We start from the raw sequence: 12,344 nt of genomic DNA, 5'->3' as shown, positions 1-12,344 counted from the left end.
ATTTTCTTTTATTCAAGAGATACTGTTTAAAAAGTGAAAAGACAAGCCACAAACTGGGAGAGAGTGTTTGCAAAATGTACATCTGATAAAGGAATCCATAATATACAAAGAACTCACAAAACTCAATGAAAAAACAACCTAACTTGTAAAAGTGGGTATAAGGGGCGCCTGGGTGGCTCAGTTGGTTAAGTGTCTGACTTCAGCTCATGTCATGATCTCACAGTTCATGGGTTCAAGCCCTGCATCGGGTTCTGTGCTGACACGTCAGAGCCTGGAGCCTGCTTCAGATTCTGTGCCTCCCTCTCTCTCTTTGCCCTCCCCTGTTAGCACTCTGTCTCTCTCTCTCTCTCTCAAAAATAAATAAACATTAAAAAAAATTTTTTAAATATTTAAAAGTGGCTATTTGAACAGATGCTTCCCCCAAACCAATATATGGATGGCAAAAAATCACATGCAAAAATGTTCAACATTATTAGTCATTGGCAACATGCAAATTTAAACCACACTGAGATCCGCCACACCTATTAGAATGGCTAAAATTAAAAACCCAACGAACCCAAGTTTCAGTGAGGATACAAAGCAACTAGCATGCTTGTACATTGCTGATAGGAATGCAAAATGATACAGCCTTTTCAGAAAAAGTTTGGCAGTTTTGTATAAAGTTAAACATTTACCATACAACCGAGAAAACACATGCCCAACTTTTTACCCAAGAGAAATGAAATTCTGTGTATAGCAGTTGTATTCATAATTGCCCAAAACTAGAAATCCAAATGCTCTTCAGGTAGAGCATAAATAAATAAAAGGTGATGCATCCATACAACACAATGCTATTGGCAATGAAAAGGAATGAACTCTTGATGTATGGAAAAGCATGGATGAATCTTAATTGCCTTATGCTAAGTGAAAGAAGCCAGACTCAAGGGGACATACTGTATGTCTCCATTTATATGGCATTTGGGAAAAGGCAAAACTATAGGGACAGAAAACAGATCAACAGTTGCCAGGGACTGGGTTGGGGATAAAGGTTGACCACAAAGGGACACAGGGAATTTTTTTTGTGGCTGAAGGAACAGTCTTATTTTTTGACTGTGACGAATGACTGTAGTCAAAGCTCACAATACTAAACAGTATAAAGGGTGAATTTTACTGTATGTAAATTATATCTTAAATTTTTAAAAAGGAAGAAGAAAAGGAGGTTGCAACAGCTTGTGGGTATAGGGGAGCAAAATTTGCAACTCCAAAATGTGTCTTTTTGGCATACAAATTATTTTGGGCTGATTATTTTTAAGAAACAGAAGACTCAAGTTTTTCTTTTTGCCTGCCCCCCACCTGCCTCAAAGAATATAGATGGAGGACCTGCTCCAGGAAGGGAGCCATCACATAGATACTACAGTATATGAACTAGGGTGGTAGACAGGGAGGAACCTAGCAGTCTCTTTGTTACAGTTCCTCTCTGTGTCCCAACATTTCTGGATGGCACAGCAAACATTCGGTTACCAAATGCTTATTTTTTTTTCACCTTCTGTGAATTGTCTTCCTTCCCTTTGGAAGTCTGACACCGACCCCCACCCCCTTCTTAGCTCTGGATGGCAGATAAGCCTCACTTGCCTGACTGCCTGTGGGTCTTGTATCCTTAGGGAGCCCTGGTATGTATGTAATTAAATTTGATTTTTTTCCTGTTAATCTCTCTCATGTCAATTTACTTCTTAGACCAGCCAAAAGAATCTTGAAGGGTGGAGGGAATTTTTATTCCCCAATGTGGGGTATGTACCCAGAGTTGTAAATTCTACAGGGGATCTTTCAAGAATATGGCTGGCATTCTTAGAAGCTCCATCCAGGCCAAAGAAACCTTCCAAGTTCCAGACCCTTTGCTGTCTGCCAATTGGTAGCTTGTGTTAAAAACATTTTTTTTAAGTTTATTTATTTATTTTGAGAGAGAGAGGCCAAGAGAGAATCCCAAGCAGGCTCTGCACTGTCAGCACAGAGCCTGATGCAGGTCTCCAACTCACAAACTATGAGGTCATGACCTGAGTCGAAATCAAGAGTCTGAAACTTAATCAACTGAGACACCCAGGCACCCTGCCAACTTGTAGCTTGAAACCTGAGGGTGGTTGGACTCCCCCAAGGCTCTGGTCCACATGGGGAAAGTGCTAAGAGCAACAGAATACAAGATTGAGTCCGGCTCACAGAGCAGGCAGCCAGGCCAGCTGATCCTCCTGTCTCCCAGCATTTCTCCAACCCATTCTTCTGGTTTGGGTGACACCTTTTTCCAAGTGGCCTGAGGAACTGCCAATCATGATGATATTTATCAATCCCACTCTCACCCCAGGAACAGATGCATGAGCCACAGTGATATAGCTTTCTACTACTTGCTGCAGTCCACCGTGATTCATTCAGGAAGGGCACATGACCCAGGCAAGGCCAAACAGCATCTTACTGGAGACTGCTAGATAGATGTTGGCAGAGAGAATTTCTCTCTTCATGGAAGTTGCAAAATTGGAGATGTTTAGAACCAAGACTACTCGTGGTCCCTTCGCCTGCAGACGGGAATCAACAGAGCAGAGAGATGAGGCCAGGGCCCTGATAACATGCTCTGAGCCCTTGGATCCAGTCATGCAGGAAGCAAGAACCACCCCTGATTTCCCAGTTACCGAACCATTAAATCCTCTTTCCTCTTGACTACTTTCTCTCTACCTGAGAGTCTTCACTGACACACAGATAAATACTGCCCTGTGGTCATGCACTTTTGAGAGTTCTGTTCAAATGAGTTCAGCCAACAGTAACAGGCACCTTCTTTGTGCCAGACACTGGGGACACAGGGCCCACAAAGACACGGTTCTTGCCCTGGAGGAACTCAGTTTCAGGTAGGAGACAGATAGGTCAGCATATGGTAGGGGTCAGTAAGGTTAACTAGTATGAGAAGCTATTAGAACCCAGGAGCCCAGCACTTACCCCAGCCTGGGGCTTCACTAGGGTGTCTTGGAGATGACTGTCAAGTTGAGTGTTTAAGCATCACCCAGGTGGAAACGGCAGAGGAAGGGTCTTTTGAGCAGAGGCATGAGCAGAGACCTGGCAGGGTGGAACAGCATGATGTATGCAGAGAAACACAAACCTTTGGGTTTTCCTAGAGGAGTGTCCAGCAAAACTCTCTGTGTTGATGGAAATGTTCTATCTCTGTGCTATCCATTATGTAAGCTCTAGCTATTAAGCACTTGAAATGTGGATAGTGCAACTGGGAAGCTAAATTTTTAATTTTATTTCAGTTTAATTAAAATTTAAAGAGCTGCATGCAGCGTGTGGCTCCCACACCAGACAGCACAGTGGCTCTAGGCAGTGATGTCAGGCAGGAGTGGAAAAGACAAAGCCGGCCACTACAGCTCAGTGAAGGGTCATGGATGCCACCTTAAGGGTTTGGACTTTAACCTGTAGGCGATGGGAAGCCTTTGGAGAGTTGGGTCATGCCACTGGACCAGGGGCTGGGGTGGAGCAGAGGAAGACTGGGGTTAGAAGGGCATAGCTGTAGCTTGAGGGAGAAGTTATGAGGATCTGAAACATGGCAAATGCAAATGGGCTGGTGAGGAGGGCACTGATTCTGGGGGCTTTTAGAAAATAGAATTGGCAGGACCACTGGTCTCTTGGTTTTAAAGGGTAGAACTGCATCTCCTTCTTGGGAAGGTTTACACGAAAGATGGATTCTTGGGTGGTAGGCCTTGGACAGGGCGCTGCCCCCAGGCAGAGGGCCTGGAGGTTGGGGGAGGATCCTGCAGCAGCGCTGGATTCCCAGTTTCCTCTTCCCTGCAAGGCAGGCTCTGTCAAGGTCAAAGATGCAGGTTGAAGAGACATCTTGCCTGGCTGTTGTTTCTTCTTAACTAGAAGGATCATGGCAGCTTTGAAAACTACTGAGTCAGATTGTAAATATTGACACCAATTTCCACAGCACCAATTACAGGAGTGGGAAGACTCCCAAAAAGACAGAGAGGCAGTTTAAAGCATTTGGTAATTAAAATAACACCTGAATAATGCAGTAAAGTCAATGTATCATTGAGAATCAGAGACTGCCCGCTCATGGGGCCTCCTCGGGTAGAGGGGGTGGGGAGCAGTCTTCCTTTAGCTTCAAGACAGGACTATCGTCTAGACATAGGGTGGGAATGGGGACCCTAAGCCTGGGATTTTTTTTTCTTTAAGTAATTAAAGAGATTATCCTCTTTCTGAGATATGCTGTCAAGATTCTGTCTATCCCTGTTTTCCTATGACTTGTTTCTTCGCTCATCAAGTATTTACTGAGCAACTGCTATGTGACGTGCCCAACCCTCTTATAGAAGCTGAGACGATTGGGACTAATACCACGGACCTTGCCTTGAAGGAGCTCTGAGTTTCATGGGACAATCATAATACAGTGAATAACCTTCCCTGAGATCCACTATGTCTCGGGCACTCTGCTGGGTTCATTATTTATATGAACTTAATCTTTCTAAAACCCTGAGGTATGAATTGTCATGATCTCAATGTATAGATGAGGAACTAAGACAGAGAGGCCTTGAGTAACGTACCCAAGAATCCAGAATGCACTCACTTAAACACTTAACCTTAAATCCTGGAATAGCAAACTTCCTCTGTTGAGAGACTGAACATACAAATGGACAATGGCCAGGTCACATATAAACATAGGACTCTGATCCATAATCTGAGCATCCAGCCCAGGAAACCAACCCATGATCTGCAGTAACCAGCCCAGGAAGCCAGCTTGCTCTCTAGAGGTCAGAGGACCACCTCTAGCAATCAGAAAAGGAAGCCAAATAATAATCCTGGAAACTACTGCCCCAGAACAGGCAGGATTTGATTAATAACTAACAGCTTCCCTGCTTCTGACTTAAGACTCACCAGGAGAAGCCTAATACAGGCCCCTAACTAGCTTCGTTGGTTGTCCTGCTTCTAGTAGCTCATCTTCAGCCCCCTGTGCCAATGGCCCCCAATCTGAGTACATTGAAGCCTTCCCTTTTCCACCATAAACCTTCTCACTGCCCTGCTGCCTTTGTGCTGCCAACCACAAGTGATGGCGTCTGGCTGCCTGGTTCATTTCCGCACTGTAAAGGGCTGGCTAGAAAGTATTTTTGGTTTTCTGGGCTATACAGTCCTTGCACCAACTACTCAATTCTGCTGTTAGTGTGCAAAAGCAGCCACAGATAGTATGAATGGGTGTGGCTGTGTTCCACAAAACCTTTATTTACAAGAACAACTTCTGAGTTGGATTCAGTCCATAGGCCTTAGTTTGCTGAATCTGGTTTTAACATATGCTGCTCCTTTGGTAAGAAGGTCACTATAAGCAGGGCACCTCAGTGGCTCAGTCCGTTAAGCATTCAACTCCTGATTTCAGCTCAGGTCATGATCTTGAGGTCGTGGGATTGAGTCCTGTGTCCAGATCTGCACTGACAGCACAGAACCTGCTGGGGATTCTCACTCTCCCTCTCTCTCTGCCCCTCCCTCACTCTCCCTTTCTCTCTCAATCAAAATAAATAAATAAACATTTTAAAACAGTGTTACTACAACTTCTAGGCTTCCAGAAAAAGTACTGACACTTTTCTTTTCTAAAGCACTTTCCCATTTAATTAATTATTTTAAGTAGAGTCCAAGCCCAATGTGAGGCTTGAACTCACAACCCTGAGATCAAGAGTTGCATGCTCTACTGACTGAGCCAGTCAGGCGCCCCTAAAGCACTATCCTATCTAAAAAGTTTTTTTTTTTTAATGTTTATTTATTTTTGAGACAGAGAGCGACAGAGCATGAATGGGGGAGGGGCAGAGAGAGAGAGGGAGACACAGAATCTGAAGCAAGCTCCAGGCTCTGAGCTGTTAGCAAAGAGCCCAACGCAGGGCTGTGAGATCATGACCCGGGCCAAAGTCAGAAGCTCAACCCACAGAGCCACCCAGGCACCCCAGCACTATCCTATCTAAAATGTGCTCTGAGGAGCGCCTGGGTGGCTCAGTCTGTTGAGCTTCCACTTCGGCTCAGGTCATGATCTCGCAGTTTGTGAGTTGGAGCCCCGCATCAGGCTCTGTGCTGACAGCTCAGAGCCTGGAGCCTGCTTCGGATTCTTTGTCTCCCTCTCTCTCTGCCCCTCCCCCACTTGTGTGTGCGATCTCTCTCTTTTTCTCTCAAAAACAAATAAATATTAAAATTAAAAAAAATAATAAAATCAAATGTGCTCTGGGACCCACAACAAGCAATTCTCAGGAGGCCAGCTGGGTATCCTACAATTCATCTCAATTCTGACACTGTTTATCCAGAGGCAGCTTCAGATTCCACAGGCTGAGGATTTGGTCCCACAAGACCACCCCACACTGCACTGCCTACACTTCAGATGCCAGTTGCAAGTTCAGGTTGTCACCTGTGCTTCTGATCCACTGGCTGTAGGTTGGAGATTCTGATGAGCCCTCCTTGGACTTGAGACACCAGTCACAAACCCAGGTTGTTACCTGCACTTCTGATATACCAGAGGTTCCCCCAACTCCCTGCTCAGCATCCAGCCTTGATTAATTTCCTAGTGAGGTGCACAGAATTTAGAGAAACACTTCACTCACTACATTACCAGTTTATTATGAAAAGAAAAACTCAAGAACAGCCAGATGGAAAAGAAGAAAAGGGAGTGGGGCTTCCCTGCTATCTCAATGGGCCACTCTCCCCAAATCCCCACAGGTTCACCAACCCAGAAGCTCTCCAAACCCCAAACTATTGAGATTTTTATGGAAACTTCATTACATAGGCATAATCAATCATCAACTCCATTTTCAGCCCCTCCTCTTCTCAAGAGAATGGCAGTTGGGGTTGAGGCTAGAAATTCCAAGTTTCTAATCATGGCTTGGTGTTTCCATTCAGGAGCCCACCTTGCATCACCTCATTAAAACAAAATTCACTCCTGCCACCCAGGAAATTATAAGGGTTTCAGGAGCTCTGTGTCAGGAACCGGGGGCAGAGACTAATATATGTTTTCTATTATTTCACACCATCTATTAGTTAATTTGGTCCTGCCAGATTATGAGCTCTCTGATGTTAAAGACTGTGTTTTATTCTTTTTTCTGTTCTCTGCAGGGTGTACCTTGCACCATACTGGGCATACAGATTCTCAACAGATGTTTGTTAAAATGAGTTGATTTAAGGGGCGCCTGGGTGGCTCAGTTGGTCAAGCGTCCAACTTCGGCTCAGGTCATGATCTTGCGGTCTGTTAGTTCAAGCCCCGTGTCGGGCTCTGTGCTGGCATCTCAGGGCCTGGAGCCTGCTTCAGATTCTGTGTCTTCCTCTCTCTCTGCCCCTCCCCTGCTCATGCTCTGTCTCTCACTGTCTCAAAAATAAAAATGTTTTAAAAAATGAGTTGATTTAAATCAACACAATGATTTGGTAATGCTGGGAGTTTAACAGTTGTTATTCCCATTGTACAGAAGATAAAACAGAGGCACAGAGAGTTAGGTGACTGTTTATCTAGAGGTTTTTGCAGAGCAAGAATTTGGACCCTATCTTTGAGTCCCTGTGCTGCTGGGGCAGGACAGACCACTCCCCTACTGGGCTCATTCAAGAGCCCCACAGGGGCAAGCTGATCTTCCTTTGTCCTATTTGGTTGAATTCTGTGATCTTATAATTGTCTAAACATTGAACATACATCCCTTCATCCTGCCCCATCCTTTTATCTGAAGTGAAACCTGGAAGCAATGAGTCATTCATAGAAGCCAAGATGTCTAGGCAATGGAGTGGATCCCTCTAAGCCTCAGAGAGCTTACAGGGTTTATATCTTCCTGCAGTGCAGTGTCTGGTGTCCATCTTCTCCATCAGAGAACCCCAAGCCTGAGGAGAATTTAGCCCTTTGTACTAAAACAAGGGCCTTGGCTACAGACCCCAGTGGCTGGGCTTTCTGGCAACTCCAGATGCCCTTGTGACACCCGAACAGATGTGGGGAACGGCTAACGACCTGGACTTCTTGGAGGTGGTTATTGTTTTGTTTTTTCTTAAATAGATGTTTTTGTCTCTCCCTCAACAGTTAGGTTGTCATCTGTCACTCCGTAAGCCGAAGGAAGGCTCCTGTCTGAAGTAACATTCCTCTCCCCTTGTAATTTGCTATCTCTTTCCTCCTTTGGGTTTGGAAACCTGTTAACCAAACTTGGTTAAAACCTGGCAAGGGAGTGAACTTTTCCTATGCCAACTTAGGTCCAGTAGTCAGGGGCCTGCAGGTTAACTGACAACAGGAGATTAACAGGATTAATAGGAGAGAAGAAAACTATTCACATGCATGTGGGAGCATTCAGATGAGCAGGCTCCCTGAACAGCCGGAAACAGGGGTTTATATACCAACTTAACAGGGGAAAGGGCGTCTATGGAATGAACAAATGGGCCTTTTTTAGGGAAGACAAATGGACTTTTAGGGAAACAAATGGAAGGTAGGACAGTTTGCAATAGTGTTTCTTTATGCAATTTCTCATCCAGTAAGAGTGACTGGTCTTCCTGGGGGGAGGAGTTTTATGGCAACTTCACTCTCCAAAGGTTCTGTCTTTAGGTCAGATAAGGGAAGCTCAAAAAAGGCTTCTTTCTGCATTGGCTGCATCTCAAATGTCTTCAGTTTAAAATAATCTCCACCCCAACTCTGTGGAGCCAAGTGAGTCCCCACAAAGGGAAAATGAGCTGTGAGTGAGGATGAAAGAAATGCATGAGCTTCAGTGACATTTTGGTGACACTTCAGAGTCATTAAGAAAATTTTGGGGGTGCCTGCATGGCTCAGTCTGTTAGGCATCCAATTCTTGATTTTAGCTCAGGTCATGGTATCATGATTCGTGAGTTCAAGCCCCACATCAGGCTCTACACTGGCAGCACAGAGCCTGCTTGGCATTCTCTCTCTCTCCCTCTTTCTCTCTCTCTGCCCCCTCCCTTGTTTGCAGTCTCTCTAAACAAACAAACAAACAAATAAATAAATAAATAAATAAATAAACAAACAAATAAGAGAAAATATCTTATAAAAAAAGTTTTGATGCTTAGCTGTGCCCTGGTTGCCAAGTAGCTGAGTAATAGATAGGGGAGGTGTCTGTACAGAGACCATTTCCAGAGGCCAATCCTTTGTGTCCAGTTGTTTAGAACTGGAAAAGGTCTCCCATGAGCTCCAAGACGTACTTGAGAGATTGGCAGTGCGGTGACCTCTGAGGAGTCCTGGGAGGGTCAAGTCCTAAAATTACACCATTAGGGCTTCATTCCTTAGGCTGAAGTTTCCTCTGTCCTCTAGGCAGTAACAGGTGAGTGTTCTCACTCTCAAAATGCTAAGGCTAAAAGGACACAAAATGATAAAGATAAAAAGTGTATACAAGGGTATCTGGGAAAAATAAGCCTCCCTCCTGTCTCTATGCCACATCCCTGTCCCAGGAGGGACTAGTTTCTAGTTTCTAAGTGCATATGCGTTTTTATTTTTACACAAATGATGAAACACCACACACATTGTTCTGCACCTTATTTCCATTTTCATTTCAAACAATACACATTTGAAACCAGTTCATATTAGTACTTAAAATTTTTTCTTGTTCTTGTTATGGATACAATGGTATTTCATTGCACAGAAGCACCATTATTTATTTAACCAGCCTCCTGCTGATGTTGTTCCTATTATGGCTGCAAATGGCATTAAAATGACTAGCCTGGCACAGAGGTTGTTGCACACATGTATAAAACACACCAGTAAGAATGGATTCGAAGACGTGAAATTGCTGGCGAAAGGCCATGAGAACTTTTTCTGTTGAAAAATGGAGTGTCAAGTATGCTGCTGAGGTGGGCAGATGAGAACGCTGTTTGAATACAGCCTCATGAGAATTTATCTTCTGCTAGGTGAAAGCAACCTACACAAACTTCCCTTTACAAGACAGTTTGGATTACCACACAATAGGCTTTCAGAAAAACTGTGGAATCATTGAAAGGAACAGTGCCAGAAGAATCTTAAGTGCTCTGTCTGTAAGGAAAAGAGGAGTGGATTAGTAACCTTCAGCCCCAGATCCAGCCTGACCACAAGCTCCAACCCCCAAAGCTCTCACTTGTTCCACCTGTGCCTCCAGCCTTTTATTTTTTTAAATTAATTAATTAATTAATTAATTTTTAAATATTAATTTATTTTTGAGAGTGAGAGAGACAGAGCATGAGCAGGGGAGGGCAGAGAGAGAGACGCAGAATCTGAAGCAGGCTCCAGGCTCTGAGCTGTCAGCACAGAGCCCGATGTGGGGCTGGAACTCACGGACCACAAGATCATGACCTGAGCTGAAGTTGGACACTTAACCGATGGAGCCACCCAGGTGGCTCCCAGTTTTTTAAATATTTATTTATTTTTTTAATATTTTAAAAAATATTTTAAAAAAAAATTTTTTTTCAACATTTTTTAATTTATTTTTGGGACAGAGAGAGACAGAGCATGAACGGGAGAGGGGCAGAGAGAGAGGGAGACACAGAATTGGAAACAGGCTCCAGGCTCCGAGCCATCAGCCCAGAGCCTGACGCGGGGCTCGAACTCACGGACTGCGAGATCGTGACCTGACTGAAGTCGGACGCTCAACCGACTGCGCCACCCAGGCGCCCCTTAAAAAATATTTTTAAAATATATTTTAAAAAATATTTATTTATTTAAGTAATCTCTGCACCCAATGTGGGGCTTGAACTCATGACTCTGAGGTCAGGAGTTGCATGTTCCTCCAACTAAGCCAGCCAGGCACTCCGGGCCTCTCATTTCCTCCATCTTCTCTTCTGGTTTCACTTCCCTCCCCTCCCAATAAGCCCCTACTTGTCAACCGCTATTTCAACTACCTGTCAATGCCTTCAACTCTAATCACTTTTTCCTTCCATGGTACCTGTTCTAAACAACCCAAACTTTGTACCCTTTCCCTGTCCCTTCTTCCAGGTTATAGAGCAATGCCGGAAAAACCTCAGGCTTGGGGAGACCACAGATCTGAGGTCGTCAGGCCCACCTGGGTCCAAGGCATGGCCTGACAACCCTTCCCCCTGTTTCTCTCCAGCTCCTTCTTCATTGCCCTCCTTCTCGTGTCTCTGTGTCTGCTGCGCAGGCCATGCTTACTCCTCCACCTGGGCTCAGGGTCTTCCTCCTTCTCATTTTCCCAGGGTTCCCTTTCCTGTATATCTTCAACTATTTCCTCTTGGCTTATTCTTTCTTCACAGTTTACAAACCTTGCACCTAGTAGGTGCTCAATATATCTTGATGAAATCAGATTTATTCAGGTATAATTCATGAATGACAGGCACATTTAATACTTTCATATAATATGCTCTATTGTCCCTAGCTTCTTTCACTCAACATACTGTTTATGAGATTGTAACCATGCTGTTTCATGTATTAACATTTTGTTCCTTTTTTATTTTATTTTATTTTTTAAATATTTTCCTCTTATTTATTTATTTTTGAGAGAGAGAGAGAGAGCAGAGGAGGGTCAGAGAGAGAGGGAGACAGAGAACCCCAACTTTGCCCCTCCCACACTTGCACTGTGTCTCTGTCTCTCAATAATAAATAAACATTAAAAAAACTTAACAACAAAAAAGGACTTGGATGCTTAACTGACTGAGCCACACAGGTGCCCCTTAAATGTTTATTTCTGAGACACACAGAGAGACAGAGAGAGAGGGAGAGAGAGAGAGGGAGAGAGTGCACGAGTGTGCGCATGTACAAGTGGGGGAGGGGCAAAGAGAGAGAGTTGAGGATCCCAAGTGGGCTCTGCACTGACAGCAGAGAGCCTGATGTGGGGCTCAAACTCATGAACTGTGATATCATGACCTGAATGAAGTTGGGCGCTTAACCAAGTGAGCCGCCCAGGTGCCCCCATTTTGTTCCTTTTTTTAAAAAACTATTTTTTAAAATTGAAGTACACACAATGTCACATTAGTCTCAGGTGCATTTTGTTCCTTTTTAATGTTGAGTAGTATTCTATTGTATGGATATACCATAATCTGTTTATACATTGATCTGTTAAAGGACAGCTGGGTTATTTCCAGGTTTTGGCTCATAGGAGCATGGTAGCTGTGAACATTTGGCCACAAATCTTTTTATGGGTAAATAGTTTCATTTATCTTCAAGAAATTCCTAGGAGTGGATTTCTGGATCACAGAGTAGGAGTATATTTAAGGTTATAAGAAATTGCCAAACTGTTTTCCACATCTATATCATTTTACATTCCCATGAGCAGTTATGAAAAATGACAGTTGCTCCACATCTTTGCTAACACTTGTTATTGTCAGTCTTCTAAGTTTTAGTTATTCTTTTGGCTGTGAAATGGTATATGTCATTGTGGTTTTAGCTTGTCTTTCTCTGATGACTAAGTACTATA

Source organism: Felis catus, chromosome A3 (genome assembly GCF_018350175.1).
Source record: "Felis catus isolate Fca126 chromosome A3, F.catus_Fca126_mat1.0, whole genome shotgun sequence".
NCBI classification, from domain to species: Eukaryota; Metazoa; Chordata; class Mammalia; order Carnivora; family Felidae; genus Felis; species Felis catus.
The sequence above is the reverse complement of the archived record's forward strand: the minus strand, read 5'-3'. Positions refer to the sequence as shown.